At 43.7% G+C, this 23,459-nt stretch overlaps 1 protein-coding gene across 3 annotated transcripts in view; it reads left to right on the forward strand.

Annotated features, from left to right (window-relative positions):
- Positions 1-463: 463 nt before the first annotated feature.
- The window catches only part of LOC125452282 (TOG array regulator of axonemal microtubules protein 2-like), an 88,284-nt gene continuing 65,288 nt past the window's right edge, over positions 464-23,459 (forward strand). For all 3 annotated transcript variants that reach the window (XR_007247520.2, XM_048530505.2, XM_048530510.2), the window contains exon 1: positions 464-649. The gene's annotated coding sequence lies outside the window, so the exon portion shown is untranslated. The remainder of the gene's footprint in view (positions 650-23,459) is intronic.

A 23,459-nucleotide genomic window follows, 5' to 3' on the forward strand; every position in this document is an offset into this window, starting at 1 on the left:
CCTTTTTGATGTGTGATCAACTTCAATTGAATATGCCTTGTAAACCTCCTAATGCAGCTCCTGATTCTCTGTCTTGCATTCTCCTATCAAGTCTGCTTAAACACATTCTCTCTCTCTCTCTCTCTCTCTCTCTCTCTCTCAGACAGGTACACACGCATACATAATTATACTGATATATTTGACTCTGGATTGACTCCTGAACTCCAGAGGTCAATGTTTCATCCACAAAATATTTGGACAATTCTGGTCAATGATTCTTTATATAGAGATAAATGAAAAATAGCTGGTGACTGTAAAAATAAAGGCAGCTCCTTTAGTTGTTGAGTTTACACACTGTTAACTACTGTTTAATAATTATATGATCTGATGTCTTCTCTTGCCTAATCCTTGCTGCATTCTGAGAGCCTACTTTAATTTACAGTTGCTATGCAACACTGTTTGTTCTGTACCTGTTCCTGTTTACCTTTACTGATTATTTGGCTGCATTTTGTAAAATTTCTTTTCACCCGCGGGCATGTGGTGAGAGATTTTGAGTTTGGTCTGGACCTCCAGAATTCTCCTTTACTGAACTGAGACGAAAGAGGGATGTGAGGGGAGTGAAGTTTGCAAACAGCAGGCACAAATGATTGTGAAGCAAGGAGTCACAAAGGTCAGTGCGAATTATTTAAACACATCATTAAGTGTGGGAATAATTGGTTCTAATATTCCGTGAGTTATAGCAAGCGTACTGAGAAAGTTTAGCTACTTCTTTGAGGTGCACCTTTGACCATTCTGATAAGTAATTATTTTGTTTCTCCATTTCAATATGTTAATCTGACACACTGTCTCTACTGTACAGACAGATGTAAAATATCCCATAGCTGTGTCAAGAGGGAGATGTGGTTTTCCCCTTAGTGTCACAGTCTGTATGTATTCTACGCTAACTTTGCTCAAACTGCTGAGTCTTTCTTGTGGGATTTTTAAAAAAAGTTCACGGGACATGGGTGTTGCTGGCTGGGCTGGCATTTGTTGTCCATCCCTACTCGCCCTTGGGGAGGGATTGGTAAGCTGCTGTCTTGAACTGCTGCAGTCCATCTGACGTAGGTCTGCCCGTAATGCTGTTACCAAGAGATTATCACAATTTTAACCCATCAACAATGAAGAAACGGTGATGTATTTCCAAGTTAAGACAGGGAGTAGCTTGGAAGGCAACTTGCAGGTGGTGGTCTTGCCATGCATCTGGTGTTCTTGCCCTTTTAAGTGGAAGTGGCAGTGGGTTTGGAAGGTGCTTTGTTCAATTTATGCAGTGCATCTTGTAGATGGTACACACCGCTGCTACTGAGCATCAGTGGTGAAGGGAATGAATGTTTGTGGACGTGGTGCAAATCAACTGTTTTGTCCTGGATGGTGTCAAGCCACTTGAGTGTTATTGGGGCTGCACTCATCCAGGCAAGTGGGGAGCATTCCATCACACTCCAGACTTGTACCTTGTTGGTTGGAGAGGCTCTGGGTGTCAGGAGATGAGTTGCTCCCCGCTCTTGTGGCTGACCTGTTCTTATAGCCCTGTATTTATGTGGTAAATCGAGTTCTGTTTCTATCAATTGTAACCCCCAGGATGTTTTTAATGCTGGCTTCAGTGATGGTTGTGCCACTGAATATCAAGGGCAAATGGATAGCTGGTCATTGCATGGTTTTCGTATGGTATGCGTGTTATTTGCCACTTGTCAGCCCAAACCTGGATATTGTCTGGGTCCCGTTGCATTTGGCCATGGACAGCTTCAATATCTGAGGAGTTACAAAAATGCTGAATGTTGCCCAACATCCCCACTTCCGATTCAATGTCATTGATGAAGTAGCTCAACATGATTGGGCTTGGACACTACCCTGAGGAACTCCTGTGGAGATGCCCTGGAGCTGAGATGACTGACCTGCAACAAACAAACATCTTCCTTAGAGGTAGGTGTGCCTCCAATCAGTGCAGAGTTTTCTCTCATCTCAGCCAAATCCTTACTCTGGCTGAGAAGGTTGTAGTAAGGGCTTTGACTAACAGTTGATCACTGGAGTGGGAAGATTGCTTCATTGCCTGAAGTTCAGTCTTTCAGATCAGACTCCAGGCGTATTTCAGCTCAATTTGATGTTCCGATGATTTTTTTTAAAAATCAAATAAGGTCTTTTGTCACCAATTTGAAAAGCAGGGAACTGACCTGATGGGGAGCCAATAAAAGAGCTCTGATTCAAAGGGAACACAAACTAGTAAAGTGAACTAGAAGAGTAATAAGCTAAATAGAAGATGGACAAAATAATGGCAAGATTCAAGTAGATCAAAACGAATAATGTTTAAGGTGTAGAATTCATAAATTGAGATGAATGGATGTGATTTAAAGGCCATTGCTACATGGTGAGTGAGATTCACAACTGGATATCCAAAGGTATTCCACATTTAGGAAGGATAGACATAAAAGGTAAAGGAGAAGGGGTAGCTCTCCTGGTGAGGGATGGAATCCGTAAAAAAATTCTTAAACTGAAGAATCAAGATAGAATTGTTTTGGGTGGAGCTAAGAAACAGCAATGGGAAGTAAACATTGGTCGGAGTTGTTTATAATAGTACTAATATTGGCAAGCTATAAATTAGGAAAGTGGAGATATTCGTAATGAAGGTTAAACAGTGATAATGAGCAACTTTAATTGCATATAGACTGGAATAACCAAGTCAGTGCTAATAATCCGCAATATGAATTTCTGGAATAAGTATTAGATTTTATTGTCACACAGGGGTGGCACCGTGGCTCAGTGGTTAGCACTGCAGCCTCACAGCGCCAGGGACCCGGGTTCGATTCCAGCCTCGGGTAACTGTCTGCGTGGAGTTTGCACATTCTCCCCGTGTCTGCGTGGGTTTCCTCCGGGTGCTCCAGTTTCCCCCCTCAATTCAAAAATGTGCAGGCTAGGTGGATTGGCCATGCTAAATTGCCCATAGTGTTCAGGGATGTGTAGGTTATAGGGAGATGGGTCTGGGTGGGATACTTCAAGGTGCAGTGTGGACTTGTTGGGCCGAAGGGCCTGTTTCCACACTGTAGGGAATCTCAAAAAAAATGTACTTAAGTACAGGGATACAGGAGTATAGTGAAAAGTGTACAATGCCAATATGTCTGGTGCTATCTTGGGTACAAAATTACCTACGTGTAAAACCTTGTGTATAAAATAGAAAAATAAGGAAATAAAATATAAGTTCAACACTGCAGTCCTTCCTAAGTGCTTAGCCGTGCTGGGTTTGAACTCCTCTGCATTGGGCTCAATCTCTCCACGCTCTCTCACTGTCCGCAGCGCTGGCTTGATTTCCCCAAAGAAGGAAAGTTTTGATTAAAGTAAGAAAAACAAAACTGAAGGACGAAAGTAACAGTAAAAGCGGTTGGAGATGAGCTCCGTGCAGGTGACTGAATGCTTCTCTGCCACTTCACCTTGTACAACAAGATGTATGAGAGCGTTTTCTGAACCAGGATCCTGAGTAGCCATTATAGATTTAGCATTCCTTAATGCAAAAGGGCGATTAATAAACTTTGGCATAAAGTAGCATTTGAGAAATAGCGGCCATGATATGATGGAGTTAATTCTGCAACTAGGATCTTAAATCTGAGCAGGAAAGTATGCAAAAAGCTTTGATGGTAGACAGGTAATGGTTAGCGCTTAATGAGATGGTACAGGGTCTGCAACATGTACGTTCCTCCCATGCAGTAACACGCAAAGAGAAATGAGCCATCTGTGGCTCAAGAGGGTTGGGAAGTGCTGGTGTCTTAAAAAGAAATTTGAGTATCCTTCTCCATGAACCACTAAAAACTATAATGCAGTTTCACATTTTAGCAGACATGTGACAGTCTCGGCCCCATTGTAGCATGTGATTGTGCACAGCAACTGGGCATACTTGAAGGATCTCACAATCAGCCAAGCGATGTCTTGGTGCTTGTTGGAAAGTCATGATGAGGCTTTCTGTCAAATGACTTTGACAGTCTGCTCAGGGAGCCACACGACAGGATCCACCCTCCCCTTTTCCTAAAGGGTCACAAGGGCACTACATGCTGAACACTTCCTGATGAGCTAGTGGCCAAAGCTGTTTGTCTTTGCAAATTTCTCCATGAAGGGCAGGAGATACGGAGCATTCTACAGCAACAAGGCCAGTACCATCCTTCACAACACCGGGGACAGGCAGTACCTCAGTACGTAGTGACACTTGGTGCTTGCAAACCAAGGGTCTACGTGCCCCAAGATGCAGCCACACACGAAGGTCTCCTCTCCCCAGTCTCCCACCACCCCAATCTAGAGTTCTATACATGGAGTTCCTGCAGACATCTTAGGCCTCCAAATGGCTCACTTGACTGAAACAATGCAATTTTGGGGAATGGGCCAGAGTTGTGCCAAGTACAACAGCAGAGAGTGCCTCACACCTGATGACCAGGTTTCTACGTGTAATGGAGAAGGAGCGGTGCCCCCAAAGGACAAGTTTTTGCTTCACTTTGGCAATGCACTCCACCCAAGATTTTGTTCATGGCCCAGCCCCTCCGAACCATATTCCCAGCACCTTCAGGTAATGTGTCCTGACAGTGAAGGGAATAAAGGATCAGTCGGCCCAGTTACAAAAGAAACTAGCTCTTGCCTTGACTTATCTTGACTCTCAAGGCCAGTTTGAACTGGCCGCAGATGCTCGTGAGTCTGTGCACTGACAATGGATCCGAGCAGAAAACGACAATATCTTCCATATACAGGGAGGCTTTGATCTGCAGGCCTCTGCTGCCTGGAATAGTCACTCATCCTTCCTAATGCATTCAGCAAAAAAGCTCCATACAACACAAGCAGGAGACAGTGGGCAACCCTGCCTGACTCTAATTCTGATCAGTTAGTTTTCTGGTTCCCACACGTTGGTTGAGACTGCACGCATGATGGTGTAGAGCAGTTGATCCCGATTGTAGATTCCCTCCCTGTTGGTTTTTGTTGAGCTTCATCCCAAGCAGCTCCAAGATGTGGGACTCGTTGCTATACAGTCTGTTCCCTGGGATGCACACCGAGATAAACACCAACTCCGCAGAAAAACGTTCTTTGGTCTGGCTGAACCTCATTGCTCTTCCAGAACAAGAAGTTGACCCCAGCCGGGTGTTTCTCAATGGCACGTCCCAAGGTCTAGGACTATGTGCTGAGCGATACACTAGACCTTGTGGCAGCTGCTACTAAGGCATCGTGGAGAAAGACCACTGAGGTCTAACTGCTGTAGGTAAATGGGGGAACCTTTCAGTTATCAGACCCTCTCCAATGTCTCAAATATATGTACATACTAGTATTGTAAGTTTCAGAAAGGTCTCTGGTTTTTTGAATTGAGTCAAAGTCCAATGTTTTGTTTGTTTACTTGGTATGCAACTGGATAGAACTGAAGTGCATTTGCAACTACTAAGTATTTTTTAATGATTAAAGTGTGTTTATGTCGTATAAAGGATGCTAGAATGCAGTTTCACCAAACAGTTAGGAGGGTAAATGATATCTTAACTCCATGATAAGATAATAGAAATAGGAACAGGAATAGGTCATTCAGCCCCTTGAACCCGCTCTACATGGTGGATCCAACACTTCTAACGTCCACTTTCTTGCCTTCTCCCCATCTCCCTTGACTCCTCTAATGTTATTTCTAGACTCCAACCTCTTTGCAATGAATGTCAACACAGTGTCAGAAATAAGGGGTGCCAATTTAACATTGGCGGTGAAGGGACTTCCTTCTCTGTGTTTCTTTAGAACTCTTTGCTGCAGTGAGCTGTGGGAGCAGAGGTCTTGAGTATTTTTAAGGCTAAAATAGATTTTTGATCAATGACTTGTTGCAGTTTTAGACAGTCTAGGTTAGATATTACCTGGAATACTGTTGATTTTTCATAGAATCTCTACAGTGTGGAAACAGGCCATTTGGTCCAACAAGTCCACACCACCCCCTCTAAAGAACATCCCACTGAGACACATTCCCCCACCCTTTCCCTGTAACCTGGCATTTTCCATGTCTAATCCACCTAACTTACACACCCCTGGATACTGTGGGCAATTTAGCATGGCCAATCCACCCAACTTACACATCTTTGGATTGTGGGAGGAAACCGGAGCACCCGAAGGAAACCCACGCGGTCGCGGGGAGAATGTACAACCTCAACGCAGACGGTTGCCAGAGGGTGGAATCGAACCTGGGTCCCTGGTGCTGTGAGGCAGCGGTGCTAACCACTGAGCCATTGTGCTGAAAGAAAGATATATGGCTGTGACAGAGGGAATGCAACAAGGGCCCACCAGCTTAATCTGTGGGAAGATGTGGTTGTCCGTTGGGCATAGATTGTGGAAGCTGGGTCAGTATTCCCTTGAGTTTGAAGAATGTGGGGTGATCTTGTTGATATTTACACAACAAGGTCGATGTTGACAGAATGTTGACCTAGTCTGTGACTTCTGAACCAAAGGACATTATATCAGACATAACAGAGTCAGCAGGTCTGGCAGTATCTGTGGAAAGCGAGCAGAGTTAACATTTTGGGTCCAGTGACACTTCTTCAGGTCCACTTTCTCTCCATAGATGCAAGATCTGCTGAGTTTCTCCAGTAGTTTCTGTTTATATTTCAGATTTCTGGCATCCACAATTCTTAGTTTTATGATCTCACATTAAGGACAGGCCACTTAAGACTGAACAGAAGAATTGAGAAAAGGAGTAAGCCGTTCAACTCTTCAAACTGACCCTGCGTTTCAACAAGATCATGGCTGATATGCCCCTAGTCTCATATGCTTGATATTTCTAAAATCTATCTCCTTCCTCTTTACATAGTTTGTGATCTAGCCTTCACAACTCTCTCGGATTGAGAATTCTAGGCATTCACTACCATTTAGGAGAAGAAATTCCTTCATGTCTCAAGTTTAAACAAGTGCTCCCTTATGCTGTAACTATATCTGTGGGTTTGAAATCCACCCCCCGCCCCCAACCAAACCAAATGAGTGGTAATGTCTTTCCAACACCTACATTATGAAGCTGCCTCAGAATCTTGTGTTTCCATAAGATCGACCCTTATCCTTGTAAATACAAATGAATAAAGGCCTAACCTGCTTAGCTGTTCTTGATAAATTCATCCCAGGAATCAACCAAGTGAATCTCTCTTGATCTACTTCCATCATTTCATAAACATAGGGACCACAAGTGTGTACACAACTCCAGGTACAGCCTCACCAACTCCCTATGCTGTGGTTAGCGTGAATTCCCCATTTTATACTCCAACACTCTGGAATATGGGCCAAAATTCTATTTGATGCCTTACTGAGTTGCTGCACCTACATGCTAACATCTTGGGTTTCACATGCAAGAATATATAGATCCACTTGCACTGCACTTTTTTTGAGTCTCTCTCAATACAATAATAATCTGCCTTTTGATTTTTCCGAACAAAGTTCATGACCCTTCACTTTCTGACATTAAACTCCCATCTGCCAGTATTGGTCCACTCATTCAACCTATATCCATAACTCCCTTGCAAATTCCTTAAGGTCCTCATCCCAATATGCCTCCCTTTGTCCACATGATCAGCAAATTTTGGTTGCGTTACACTCTGTCCCTTCCAAGTCATTAATATAGTCCTGGGACTCGTCCTTGTGGCACTCATCTAGTTACATCTTTCCAACCTGAAAAAGATCAATTACATCTTAACTCTGAGACAAAATGAGGATCCCCACCCTCGTCCCTCCACTCAGCGGGTGGTACAGGTTTTGGAATTGTCTCCCCAAAGGACTATGCAGGCTCAATTTTTGAGTGGGTTCAATAGAGAATCAATAGATTTCTGGAGGGTAATGACAACGTAGGATATGGGAAGAGTGGTGTAGACATAGATGTTCAGTCACAACCTAATAGAGGGGAGGGAATCAGTCTTATGGGCAGCATGGCCTGCTGCTCTTGTTATGCCCCAATAGTATAGAGCGTTTGCTGGATTTATCAGCAGGAAATCATTGTAGCTGTTTTCTTTAAGATTGTCTGCAGGGCCCCTTTGACAATATAATAGCCACAAGCAGAGAACAACACTGGAGATATATTTGGTGTGATTGTGAGCCCTGTCAATATTTGATCATCAGAGCAACACTGAAGTGCCTTTGAACACTGTTTTTTCAGTCAGTTAATGAACAGTTTCTCTATTGTGTGCTACACATTTGTGGAGCAATAGCACAAATTCCAAACCTCTAATCTGTTCAGCAGGAGGTCTGCATTCCAATGCACTAACCATTTCTAGTTGCATGCAAGCTGCCTTACGCACTAAGGTACGTGGAAATCTGAGTGCATGACGCAAGTCTCCTAATATGTGACAAGCAAATTTGAACTTGAAGATCGTTTATGTTTTTTCCAAGGGATGTGAATGTCACTGATAGCAAGTGTAGTCATCCCTAATTGCTTTAATATGAATATGAATGTGAATTACGAAGAGTGGTTAGGCTATTCAGTCCCTTGCCCATTTGATTACGTTGTCATTAATTTAATTATGGCCTCAACTGCACTTACCTGTTTATCCCTATCATCTTGATGCCCTTGTCAGTCTGGAATCTATCTCACTCAGCCTCAATGATATTCGATGGCTCTGCCTCCACTATTTCCTGTGGAAAAGAATTCCAGAGGCCAATGACCCCATGAGAAAAGAAATGGTTTTCATTTCTGCCTTAAATGGGATTCATTTCTAAGCTGTCTTTTTTAGGTGTGGTTTCTCTCACAAGAGGAAAAGTCCACTCTCAAATCCCTTCAGGGTCTTCCACGTCTCAGTCGAATCAACTCTCATTCTTCTAAGCTCCTCTGGATAGAACTGAACCTGTCCAATCAATCCTCTCAATGGAATGCTCTGGATTTAGTTTTTCAATGTAGACCTTAGCACTTATTCTCTGAAGCCCTATGGCACAAAGATTGCAGGAGCTGTGGATAGTGAGGTGTATTGCTAGAGGATATAGCAGGATATAGATAGGCAGGAGACTGAGGCAGAGAGATGGCAGATGGAATTTAATCTGGAAAAATGTGAGACAATGGATTTTGCAAGGTCTAATGCAGGAGGAAAGTACACAGTAAATGGTACAACTCTGAGAAACATCGACATATAGATGGATCTAGGGATCTATAGATCCCTAAAAGCAGCAACACAAGTAGATAAGGTTGTCAAGAGGCATATGGCATGCTTTCATCGATCAGGGCATAGAGCATACAATCTGGCAAGTTATGTTGCAGCTGTATGGAGCTTCAGTTAGGCCACATTTGGAATATTGCACACAATGCTAGTTGCAATACTACAAAAAGGATGAAGTGGCTTTGGAGAGGGTAGAAAAAGGCTTACCAGGATGTTGCTTGGTTTGGAGGGTATTAGCTCTGAGGAGAGATTGAACAAACTTAGTTTGTTTTCACTTGAACATTGGAGGGTGACAAGTTTTCTAAATTATGAGAGCCATGAGTTGAATGGATAGTTGGAGTCCTTCTCCCAGGGTAGAAGCCTTGATTACTACGTGACATAGGGGGAAAGTTTAGAGGAAACATGAGGCAAGTTTTTTGCAGATTGTGGTAAGAGCCTGGAATTAATTGCCAGTGGAGGTGGTCGAAGCAGACACTGTGGCAATGTTTAAGAGGCACGTTGACAGGTACGTGAATAGGCAGGAAATAGAGGGATGCGGACCATGTAGAGACAAAAGATTTTAAGTTTAGAAAGGGGTCATATGCTGGCATAGGCTTGGTGGGCCGAAGGGCCTGTTCCTGTGCTGTATTGTTCTTTGTCCTTTAGTTGCTGCTGGTCAACAGGAAGAGAATCTATTTATCCCTGCTCTGTTTCCTGTAATCGAGCCAATGTTCTCCATGCTATTATGTTACCCACTATACCAGAAGTTCTTGTTTTATGTGGTAACCTTTGATGTTGCACCTTGTTGAATGCCTTTTGGAAATTGAAGCAAACCACGATTATTCGCGTTGCAGGTTACTCTCTCAATCATAGAATCCCTACAGTGTGGAAACAGGCCCTTCGGCCCAACAAGTCCACACTGACCCTTGCAGCATCCCACCCAGACCCATCCCCCTATAACCCTGATGCAATGAGATTTCTAAGTGTTTTGCTATGCCCTCCTTCACTGATTCCAGCATTTTCTTTACTTTCTATAGTTTTCTTCTGATAATCTTCTTTACTCTCCATCTTCGGTCGCCTCCCCCTCTCTCCCTATTTATTCCAGAACCCTCACCCCATCCCCCTCTCTGATGAAGGGTCTAGGCCCAAAACATCAGCTTTTGTGCTCCTGAGATGCTGCTTGGCCTGCTGTGTTCATCCAGCCTCACATTTTATTATCTTGGCATTCTCCAGCATCTGCAGTTCCCATTATCTCTATCCCCAAAAAAGACCAGTCTGTCCAGAAGGCAGAGTGTATATAGTCTCTCATTAAGGGACAAGAAAGCAAGATGAGGCTGGATAGCATTTATTTTAATGCAACGAGTCTTGCAAAGAAGTAGGCTGAATTCAGAGTGCTGATTAACACATTAATACCATTGCAAAGATGGAGACATAGTTGAAGGAGGGGTTGGGACTGGCAGCTCAATGTTTCAAGCTATAGAGTCGTCAGGCCAAACAGGGAAGAGTGTAAAAGAGGAGGTGGCGTCATGATGTTGATCAACGAGTTAGTTACTGAAATAAGGAAGGGTGACATCTTAGATGGTTCTGCTGTTGATACCATCCAAGTATAATTTAAAAACAAAAAGGGGGCAGTCACAGACTATAGGCCCCAAACAGTCAGGGAGATAGATACAGAAGGACAAATGTGTTGGCAAATTTCAGGAGTGTAAAAATAATAGGAAGGGGGTTTAAACTTCCCGATATTAACTGGGGTAGAGAAAATGTGGAAGGGGGTAGAAATTTTAAAGCACGGGAGGTTGGTGCTGGAACTAATTTAAGGGAGCAAAGTCAGGGAGTGGTGTAGGGACAATGTCACTGGACCAGCAGTCCAGACTCTTGTGCTAATTTTCCAGGGATATGATTTGAATTCTGCTGGGCAGAGTTGAAATTTGAATTTGAGTGTAGCTGGAACTTGCTGCCTGAAAGTGTGATAGAGGCAGGAACCATGACAAGATTTAAAAATTATTTGAAATGCCATAGTATTGGAAAATGGGGCTAAGGAAGGTAGGTGCGTGATGACTAGACAGCCAGGATGGGCTAAAGAACCTCTCTCCGTGCTCTAGGACTTATTTTCCAACATTAATTTCCTAGACACAGTCTTTCAAAGATCAGCTCTCACTTTTTGCCCTTTTCAAATACTTGCAGAAAATCTTATCTGATTTTGTGTTTCTAGTTCACTTCTTCTTAAACTTTTTTTTAAAACCTCTTTTTACTTTGTCAATCTTTGCTGGGTTTTAAATTCTGTCAATCTTCTGATCAACTGCACAAATTCTCAGAATTGTGTACTTTTTCTTTCCTTGTACTATCCACACATGGTGTACCCTTCTCATAGAATCTTACTTCCATGCTGGAATACATCTTTGCTGGGAATTATGAAATATCTTACTTGATGTCTTCTGCATCTCAACTGTTTTACCATTTAATCTAATTTCCCAGTTCACCTCAGACAACTCTTTCGTCATACCCTTATTCAAGTTTATGTAAGACTAAAACTCTTACCCTGAAACCAATTGTGAATTTCAATCATGTTACGATCACTGCTACCTAGAGGTTTCTTCATGTTCCCTTTGTATGTTGCATCCAATTTATTACATCCAGGTTTGGATTTACCAGTGGCATAAGACCATAAGACATAGGAGTGGAAGTAAGGCCATTTGGCCCATGAAGTCCACCCCGCCATTTAAATCATGGCTGATGGGCATTTCAACACCACTTCCCTGCCCTCTCCCCATAGCCCTTGATTCCTTTTGAGATCAAGAATGTGTCGATCTCTGCCTTGAAGGCATCCAACGTCCCAGCCTCCACTGCGCTCTGCGGCAATGAATTCCACAAGCCTACCACTCTCTGGCTGAAGAAATGTCGTCTCATTTCAGTTTTAAATTTACCCCCTCTAATTTTAAGGCTGTGCCCACGGGTCCTAGTCTCTCCGCCTAACGGAAACAACTTCCTAGCGTCCACCCCTTCTAAACCATACATTAACTTCTAAGTTTCTATTAGATCTCCCCTCAACCTCCGAAACTCTAATGAGTTCAATCCCAGGATCCTTAGTCATTCATCATATGCTAAATCTACCATTCCAGGGATCATCCGTGTGAATCTCGGCTGGACATGCTCCAGGGCTAGTATGTCCTTCCTGAGGTGTGGGGCCCAAAATTGGACACTGTATTCTAAATGGGGCCTGACTAGACCTTTATAAAGCCTCAGAAGCACATTGCTGCTTTTATATTCCAACCCTCTTGAGATAAACGACAACATTACATTCGCTTTCTTAATTACAGGCTCTACCTGCAAGTTAACCTTCAGAGAATCCTGGACCAACACTCCCAGATCCCTTTGCACTTCTGATTTGCAAATTTTCTCACCGTTTAGAAAATAGTCCAAGCCTGTATTCTTTTTTCCAAAGTGCAAAACCTCACATTTACTCACATTGAATTTCATCAGCCATTTCCTGGACCACTCTCCTAAACTGTCTAAATCTTTCTGCAGCTTCCCCACCTCCTCAGTACTACCTGCCTGTCCACCTATCTTCGTATCATCGGCAAACTTCGCCAGAATGCCCCCAGTCCCTTCGTCCATGTCATTAATATATAAGGTGAACAGCTGCGGCCCCAACACTGAACCCTGCGGGACACCACTCGTCACCGGTTGCCATTCCGAGAAAGAGCCTTTTATCCCAACTTTCTGCCTTCTGTCAGACAGTCAATCCTCAATCCAAGCCAGTAGCTCACCTTGAACACCATGGGCCCTGACCTTGCTCAGCAGCCTCCTGTGAGGCACTGTATCAAAGGCCATTTAGAAGTCTAGATAGATAACATCTACTGGGCTTCCCTGGTCTAACATATTTGTTACCTCTTCAAAGAATTCTAACAGGTTTGCCAGACATGACGTCCCCCTATTAAAACCATGCTGACTTGTTTTAATCTGACCTTACACTTCCAGGAATTTAGAAATCTCATCCTTGACAAAGGATTCTAGAATTTTACCAACTACCGAGGTTAGGCTAATTGGCCTATAATTTTTCATCTTTTGCCTTGATCCTTTCTTAAACAAGGGAGTTACAACAGCAATTTTCCAGTCAGCTGGGACTTTCCCTGACTCCAGTGACTTTTGAAAGATCACGACCAAAGCTTCCGCTATTTCCTCAGCCACCTCCCTCAGAACTCTAGGATGTAGCCCTTCGGGGCCAGGAGATTTATCAATTTTTAGACCCTTTAGCTTTTCTAGCACTTTCTCTTTTGTAATGCCTACCGTACTCAACTCTGCCCCCGGCTCTCCCTAATTGTTGGCATACTACTCATGTCTTTCACTGTGAAGACCGACGCAAAGTACTTATTAAGTTCTTCAGCTATTTCCTTATCTCCCATCACTAGCCTTCCAGCATCAATGTGGAGCGGCCCAATATCTACTTTGGCCTCTCGTTTGTTTCTTATGTACTGAAAGAAGCTTTTACTATCATTTCTAATATTGCTAGCTAGCCTACCTTCATATTTGATCCTCTCCTTCCTTATTGCTCTCTTTGTTAACCTCTGTTTGTTTTTGTAGCCTTCCCAATCTTCTGATTTCCCAGTGCTCTTGGCCACTTTATAGGCTGTCTCTTTTTCTTTGATATATTTCCTGACTTCCTTTGTCAGCCACGGCTGTCTAATCCCACCCCGGATAATCTTTCTTTTCTTTGGGATGAACCTCTGTACTGTGTCCTCAATTACACCCAGAAACTCCTGCCATTGTTGTTCTACTGTCTTCCCCGCTAGGCTCTGCTTCCAGGGGATTTTCGTCAATTCCTCTCTCATGCCCCTGTAATTACCTTTATTTAACGGTAACACCATTACATCCGATTTGGCCTTCTCTCTTTCAAACTGCAGACTGAACTCTACCATATTATGATCGCTGCCTCCTAAGTGTTCCCTTACTTTAAGATCTTTTATAAAGTCTGGCTCATTACATAGCACTAAGTCCAGAATAGCCTGCTCCCTTGTGGGCTCCATCACAAGCTGTTACAAAAAGCCATCCTGCAAACATTCCATGAATTCTCTTTCTTTGGATCCACCAGCAACATTATTCACCCAATCCACCTGCATATTGAAGTCCCTCAAGATCACCGTGACCTTGCCTTTCTGACATGCCCTATCTATTTCTCGGTGCATCTTGCGCCCCTGGTCCTGATCACTGTTCGGAGATCTGTACCTAACTCCCATTATAGTTTTTTTGCCTTTGTGGTTCCTCAATTCCACCCACACAGACTCCACATCTTCTGACCCTATGTCATTTAGTGCCGTAGATTTAATTCCATTCTTAACTAACAAGGCAACCCCACCCCCTCTGCCCACCTCCCTGTCTTTTGGATATGTTATGAATCCTTGGATGTTTAACTGCCAGTCCTGAGCTGCCTGCAACCATGTCTCTGTGATGCCTACCACATCATAATCATTCAAGAGGATTTGTGCTGTTAATTCATCTACTTTGTTGCGAATGCTACGAGCATTTAGATAAAGTGTCTTAATGTTAGCTTTCTTATCATTATCCGAGAGGTTGGAAATCCCAAGATGTCTTAAGCTATCTTTCGTTTTTGCTGTATTCCTAGTCTACCTCGAGCTTAAATCCACCTGTACACATGCTATCCTGTTGCTTATCTTTCCATTTAACTCCATATTCCCTGTCTCTTTCACTTTCCCTTCCCCCCCGACCACTAGCTTAAAGTCCTACTGACCACCCTATTTATCCTTTTCGCTGGAACACTAGTTCCAGATCGGTTCAGGTAGAGACCGTCCCAATGGTACAGATCCCCCGGTTCCAAAACTGATGCCAATGCCCCATGAGATGGAATCCCTCTTTCCCACACCAATCCCTTAGTATGTAACACTATTGCCACACAAGTGCCAGGCAATGACCATCTCCAATAATAGAGTGAATCTAGCCATTGCCCCTGGACATTCAATGACATTACCATCGCTGAATTCTCGCAATCAACACCCTTAGTTTTACCAATGACCAGAAAATGAACAATATCGATACTGCAGCTACAAGAACAGGCCAGAGGCTAGGAATTCTAAGGTGAGTTGCCTGGAATTATCTACAGCAGAGAGTTGTGGAGGCAAGATAATGGAACGTATTTAAACAGAAGGTAGATAGTTCTCCCTTCCCCAACATTTCATAAATCTGAGGTACAAAAGAGGAGTTGAGGCCTGAGTCAGATCAACACCATGGTCGCTCAGTGGTTAGCACTGCCACCTCACAGTGCCAGGGATCTGGGTTCGATTCCACCTTTGGGGGACTGTGTGTGTGGAGTTTACACATTCTCCCTGTGTCTGAGTGGATCTCCTTCGGCAGCTCTGGTTTCCTCCCACAGTCCAAAGATGAGCAGGCGAAGTGGATTGGCCATGCTAAATTGCCCATAGTGTTCAGGGATGTGCAGATTGGGTGGGGTATAGGGGGATGGGTCTTGGTGGGATTCTCTGAGGTTTGGTGTGAACTTGTTGGGCTGAAGGTCCTGTTTCCACACTGTAGCGATGCAATGATCTATGAAGAGCTATGATGTTATGGAATGGTGGAGCAGGTTCAAGGGGCTGAATGGCCTACTCCTTGATTTCTTACGTACTTATTTAAGCCGGTCACCATCCTGACCTGGAAATAAACTGTGGTTCTTTCAGTGTCATTGGGTCAAAATTCTGGAACCCCCTTTCAAACTGCATTGGTGCCCCTACATCAAATGGACTGTAGTGGTTTAAGAAGATAGCTCAAACTATGTTCTCATGGGCAATAAATGCTGCCCTAGTCATAACTCCACATCTCATCAATGGATAAATACAAACTGCAGCGTCAATGCTCATTAGGTTTATCCTGTCTGCATGGAGTGAAGTCACTTACACGTTGCATGCTTCTCTAATCTCATTAACTGCATAAGCCACACCACCACTACGGTTTAGTGAGCCAAAGGTAAAACTTACCAGTGTATGCTTCCCCTTGCTGTTTCCTAGCGGCACCCAAACTGATTCCACATTTGTTCTTCAGACCTGAGATTCTCTTTTAGTAAAATACTGATCCCATTCCATTATTTATCAGCCCAACATCATCTCCTCCTTTTCGTTTTGCTTATCCTTCTCAAACATTGACTATCCCTCATGAACCCTCCATATGATCTAATAACTTCCAAGAACCCAAGACTTCCCATAACCCTTTCAGATAGGTGAGAGAGTAATTTGTGAAGAGGACATAGAGTCTGCAAATTTAGAAAACACAATTGAGTGAGCAAACACTTCGCAGATTGAGTGCCATGTGGTAAAATTTGAGCCCGCCCGAAAAGTCAACTTTCCTGCTCCTCTGATGCTGCCTGGCCAGCTGTGTTCCTCCAGCTCCATACTTTTCTCTTAATTCAGAGAAGGTTCATTCAAGGTGGATATTGAATGGACGTTTCCTGTTGTACGGGAGACCAGAACTAAGGGATATGGTTTAACAATACAGTGGGTTCTATTTAAGATGGAAATGAATGTTCATCTCAGAGTTGCATGTCTGTGCAACTTTCCTGCCCAAAACGTGGGCATCATTTGCTTATAATAGTATCTTGACTAACAAAGGTGTTAAATATTATCATAATTAAGTAGGAATGTGAAGGTAAGACTTGTTAATTGAGATCTTATTGAATGATGGAACATGCTTGATGTCCAAATGGCCTGCTGCTGTTCTTTATTTACTTGTGCAGTCACTGACATACGTTTGAAGTGTTGTCACTGGGAAGCGGGGTAGTAAGGAAAGCCTTGAGAGGGAGGAGGGAATGGCACAGTGGGGGCATGGGTGATGTGACGTGGTGTAGTGTGGTCCGGTCCCCTCCCATCTCCCTCCACTCCACCCTCTGCTCCTTTCTTCCCCAGTTCATGGCTACATCTGTTAACTAATCAATGACTGTCTCAGGAATGCTGTCCTACCTTTCCATGTCAGGTTGTGTTAACTAGATTTCCATTCCGCTGTTGTGGTGTTTGAGCAGCTGTTCCCAGAGCTTTAGTCTGGGTCTCTGGGTTACTTACCTAATGATGTTATTACCAACTATCATCCCTGCCTGCTCTGAAAACCTGTCTCTGTTGGACCAGCATGCCACCTCTGCTTTGTGCCATATGTTACTGTGGGATAGGACGCTGTGCAGCTTCATTTACGATAGGATAAAGTTTACAATCCATGATTTGCGCGAAATTTGTTCAAGTGGAAGCAAACGTCAGTTTAGTTTCTGCAAGGGTGAATCAAGAAGATTTATACCTCACTAACACTACTAAAGGTCTTAGTACACCACTAGGTGAAAGCAAATACTTGTTAAAGGGACTAATTACAATCTGTAGACAAGGTGTTACCAAGTTATTGCCTGAAGCCAGATTACAGTGTTTGGCTATCGTGAAAAACCTGTTTGAATCCATATACATATATAATAAAGTGTGTAGGTGTGAAAGAAAGATCGACTGTCATACGGGGGTCAGAGTTGAACAGCATGGAAACAGACCCTTTGGTACAACAGGAAAGGCCGACCAGATGTCCAAAATGAATCTAGTCCCATTCGCCAGCATTTGGCCCACATCTCTCTAAACCCTTCCTATTCATATACCCATCCAGATGCCTTTTTTAAGTGTTGTAATTGTACCGGCCCCCACCACTTCCTCTGGCAGCTCATTCCATACATACACCACCCTCTGTGTGCAAAAGGTGCCTCTTAGATCTCTTTTATATATTTCCCCTCTCACTTAAAACATATACCATCTAGTTTTGGATACCCCTACCCTGCAAAAACAGATTTTATCTATTTACCCTATCCGAGCCCCCTCACGATTTTATAAACCTCTATGGGGCCACCCCTCAGCTTCGAATGCTCCAAGGAAAATAGCCGAAGCCTGTTCAGCCTCCCCTCCTACTCTGGCAATATGCTTGTAAATTTTTTCTGACCCCTTTCAAGTTTAACAACATCCTCCCTATAGCATGGAGACCGGAATTGATTGCATTGTTCCAAAAATGGCCAAACCAGTGTCCTGTGTAGCTGCAACATGACCTCCCAACTTCCTTTATCACTCATCAACCAATAAAGGCAACTGTACCAGACATTGCCTTCACTGCTGTGATAACTAATTGCAGAGCTGGATGAACACAGCAGGCCAAGCAACATCTTAGAATCTCTCTCCCACTGCAATATCACTACGAAGCCTCTTCTAGGGATGCCTAACCTGAAGAAGTTACCCTCCTCCCTCCAGACAAATCTCAGCGGATCTCTCTCCCACTGCAAAAGCTTTTGTGCTCCTAAGATGCTGCTTGGCCTGCTGTGTTCATCCAGCTCCACACTTCGTTATCTCGGGTTCTCCAGCTTCTGCAGTTCCTATTATCTCTGATATAATTTTAGCCTTCACTACCGTGTCTACCTGTGTTTTGTCTGCGTCTGAGAGACTACACTTAATATATAGAAGAAGGTACAGCCAAAACACTTAGAGCTCCATAAAACCATAATTCATTTATTAAGTACTTAAACAAATAACGCACTTTTAACTACTGGGCATATCTCAATCGCTGTCTTTCACTACCCTGATTTCTGCAACTAAACCCAAACGATATTACCCGGTAGAGTTTGCAATGGCCATGCAGAAACTGCTCGATGCCTTCGTTGCGCCTCCGAACATAGGGTACCTTCTTACAACGTGACTCTTGGAAGTGTTGTTGAGCAAAGGGATTTCTTCAGGCTTTTTATGCACAAGTTTCTGTGCCAAGTATGTTCCTTACTTGGAATTATGCATGCACGTGACCAGTCCTGAACACTTTGTCCCAATGTATGCTTTCTTTGGAATTATCTGTGCACATGAGCAATCCCAAATATTTTCTCCAAATGCATGCCTTTATCTGATAAAAGCCAGCAGTTCCTGGTTTCCTGCAGTTTTAACTCTTTACCTCTTACCTCCGACTCACTCAGCATGCTTCCATTTACAAAGTAGCCCATTGTTAGGCCTCTTGTCAGTTCCAGTTATCTTCAGCCTCATCCAACTCCACCCTCATCCAACTCCACCCTCAAGGAATTATGAACCTGCATCCAAAGGTCTCTTTGGTTAACTTACTTCTCGGGACCCAACCATTAACTCTATAAGTCCTGCCCTGATTTGCCTTTCCAAAATGCAGCACTTCGCGTTTATTTAAATTAAAGTCCACCTGCCGCTTCTCAGTCCATTGGCCCATCGGATCAAGGTCCCTTTGTACTCTGAGGTAACCTCCTTCAATGCCCAGTACAGCACCAATTTTGGTGTCGTCTGCAAACTTATTAACTCTGCCTCCTAAGTTCACATTTGGTTAATTTCTATAAATGACAAAAAGCAGTGGACCCAGCACTGTTCCTTGCAGCACACCAGTTGTCACTGGCCTCCAGGCCAGGAAAATAAAAGGCCCTCCACCACTACCTTCTGTCTCCTACCTTCAAGCCAATTTTGTATCCAAATACACTTACAATATCAGGTAGATCTGCATACTTACAAAGGTCCAATAGTTAGACTCGAAAACACACACATGGAAATGCATATGTATTTTGTAACATACATGTACATATGCAGTTATTCATTCTGCACACGCGCATCTGTACATATTCATATGCAAGTATTTTAGCATGAGTACACAGGTTTGCAGAGGTGAAAATTACATTCACACCCTCTGATTCATGTCACGAATGTTCACAAAGAAGCTAGACATGCAATTATGGATTCATGCAATGTATACGCAGACACAAAGTGCAGTCCAGTAGGAGATGGGTGTCAGTACCGCCGCCATACTATCCCAGCTGCTTCGAGGGCGGTGTGGCATTGCATTCAGTGTCCAGGTGTACCAAAAGGATCTCTCCGGTAGTGCCCTTCTCAGCACCAGCCAAGTGATGTCTTGGTGCTTGTTGGAAAGTTAGGCATTCTGTGAAATGACTTTGACAGTCTGCTCAGGGAAACACTTGACTGGATCCACCCTCTCCTTTTCCTGCAGGGTCTCGAGGATGCTTCTTGCTGACCACTTGCTGATGGACTTCAGGTCCAACGTGTTTTTCTTTGCAGATTTCTCCATGAAGGACAGATGATATGGAACAGTCCAACTACTTGGAGCATTTTTGCAGAAACAAGGCCAGTCCCAACCTTCATAATGCCACAGGCAGGTAGAACATCACTACATTGTGATGTTTGGTGTTTGCGTACTGAGACTCTACACACAGCTTGGTTCAGCCATACACAAAGGTGGCCATCATGATGGGGGCAGTGTTGGATATGTTCTCCACCCCCCCCCCCCCACCTCTGTTCGGAGATAAAAACTGTACACACACTATATTGCAATCTTTCACACACAGGGTTAGTTAGTTCTTATACAGAAATTTTTGTTTCAGCCAAAGTTATTGGACACTTTTCATCATTTAAAGTAAAGCTCCTCTGGTGACACAGTCCTTGGAAGCTGGTGAGTTGTCAGGTTTGTTTTCAATAGGCTCTGCACCGTTATTTATTGCTTTGCTTGTGGTCAAAGCTGGGTGCAGCTGAGCTGGTGATTGGTGACTCTTTCAAGCCTCCAGAAACTTGGCTCCACCGCAGCAGCAGCAGCATATGGGCACTGCCCCGTGCTTACACACATTCCTGTGCTTACAAAACAGCTGATGACTGTCTGCATCAGCCCGACTTTACAGAATTTGAAAAAACGTATTGGAAGGGGAGAGCTTTGCACAGTGATAATGCATTACCTTGATATAACTGCACCCGATTGGTTTAGCTGGTTCTAAGCACCAGCAAATGGCACGAATCAGTAATAAATTGAGAAAATTTAAGGGTTGTGTTGGCTTAATGTCCCTCCGCTGCTGCCAACTCCATATCAAAGGCATTTGCTGTAATCCTATTGTCTTGCAGGTTTCCCTTGAACTTTAATGCATTTGATCAGCCAAGATCTAAAGTCATGAGAGGCCAGTAAGTGACAAATGTGGATTACTCTGAGGGCAGGGCCTGAACACGAGTGTCCTGGATCTCCAACACAGATTCTGCCTGAGAATTTGGACAGTAGTGCTCAAGCAAGGCCTCTCCAGCCATGTTTAAGTGGCATGTTTAGCTGCAATGTCATACTTTGCCCAGCCAGCTCAGACATTCCAGCATTTCCTAATCAGTCCTGGAAGAACTGATTTTTATGGAGAACAGATCAGGGTCCAATGCTGGGCACTACGAAGCCCCCAGATCTGCCTGAGAGTGAAGGGCCTTTCTGTTTGAAGGATTGACCTTTGAACTACTCGTCTGTTGTTCGCTCAGAGTCACAGTTGGAAGGGAGGAGTAGTAAATATCTCGGAGACAAAGCACCTACGGAGGCTGGAAGAACACAGCAAGCCAGGCAGCATCTCGTGGAAAGGAGAAGCCAACGTTTCAGGTATTACCTATCTTCAGGACCCGATGTGGGGGAAGTGGGTAACTGATAGGTGGGCACCAGTAATAGGTGTAACCTGATTGGTCGATGTAAGAGATGAATCAAGTTGGTAGCTTGAAGGGAGTGAGAGTCAGTGAAAAGGGAGGAGGTAGGGCTGAAAGGGAGCCGGAGGATGGGTAGGGAGGTTATTTGAAATTTGAAAACTCAGTGTTAAGTCCTCCAGGCTGTACGGTGCCCAGGTGGAGGGTAAGGTGTTGTTCTTTTCAAATTTGTGTTTTGAGTCGCTGTGGCACTGGAGGAGGCTGATGTCAGAGGGAGAGTTGGGGTGGGTTGGGAATTGAACTGGGCGGTGATTGGGAAGTTAGTTTGGCTGTGACGGGCCAGACAAAGATGCTCGATAAAACTGTCACCTTGTCTACATGTAGTCTCACTGATGTAGGGAAGACCACATTGGGAGGACTGGGTGCAGCAGACTAGATCGGAGGAGATACCTTGCCTTTTATCTTTGACGGTTCTTGCATGTGTAGCCCCCAGCTTTCAGGGTGGTATTTCTGTGTTCATTTTCTACGATTGGGGCCTAGCTGTCTTGTACAAAGGACATAAGCCTCTTTGCGTGACTTGACATCACCAGTCCGAGGACCTGCAGACAGCTGGAAATCCCCAACAGTCCTCCTGGAGCAATTTGGAACAACCTTCTCCGTTCTAACTGGCACTCATTCCAAAAGTTACAGCTCCCCCACCAACGACAAAACATTCTGAGTGTTTAAGCATCAATGGCACTGTTATCTCAGAGCTAGCAGTTTATGGCTTCAAGCTCACTGTCCAGGTTGGTCCTTCTGTGTGAAGCTGAGGGAATGTTGTGCTGTAAGAAGCTCCTCCTTCAAGAGACAGCAAACTGAGATTCTGTCTCCCCTCTTGCGTCGATGGAAAAGACCCCTTGACACTTGGAAGAAAATTCAGGAAGTTCTTGCTGATGTTCTGACTAATGTTTTATCGCATCATTAAATTGGAGCATCTTGTGCATGTTTTGACTCGTGTTGTATGTAGAATACAGTCTAATTGAATTGAGATTCAGACGGAAATGGATACAGAAGACTGAAGATATGAATGTGAAACCTGTAGAATCTCAGAAGGATGGCCAACTGGATCAGCAGTGGTCCAAATATCGAAGCAAATTGGAAGCTGGAAACTGCCGTCCTAAACTGGTTAATGATTTGACTGTTGTTAAAGTGGATTGTGGTTATCATAAGATATATTGCTCTCATTGCTTTATGATTATACAGTGCAGCTTTGAACTAACCCAAGGAATACAGTGTTATTATTTCCATGACATTCTACATGTTGGATGCTTTGGCCATTCCATTTTTCACTGCTAAACTCTACAGTTTAAAGAAACACTGCTCAACCTGATTTGATTTGATTTATTGTAGTCATACATACCGAAATACAGTGAAATGTTTTGTTTTGTGAGTAGTGCAAGCAGATTATAGCAAATGAGGACGTACAGATCATAGGCCTTGGCAAATCCCAAAAGTTGTCACAGCCCATGAAGAGTCTTCATTGTTGTAATGTTGGAAATATAGTAGCCAATTTGCACACGGCAATTGCCTGCAATTGACAATTTGATAATGATCAGACTATCTGTTTTATGTGAGAAGGAAGATGGAGCCTTTGGCTAACATCTCAATGAGCATAGCATCAAAGAAACTAACACATGGAAAGAGACTGTTCAGCCCATCATGTCAGCACTGGTTAACAAGGAGCCATCCAGTCCAATCTCACTTACCAGCAACGGTCTGTAACCTTCTAGCTTAAGACACTTTTAGTGCACATCCTATTTTAATGCTCCTTCAATAGCTCAGCTGGTAAAGCATTCACAAAGCCATCCTCAGGTTGCTTGTTCAATTCTAGTTCATTGGAAGTTAATTTTATTTCTGGGGCTCTTGT

Source organism: Stegostoma tigrinum, chromosome 4 (assembly GCF_030684315.1).
Source record: "Stegostoma tigrinum isolate sSteTig4 chromosome 4, sSteTig4.hap1, whole genome shotgun sequence".
Taxonomy (NCBI): domain Eukaryota; kingdom Metazoa; phylum Chordata; class Chondrichthyes; order Orectolobiformes; family Stegostomatidae; genus Stegostoma; species Stegostoma tigrinum.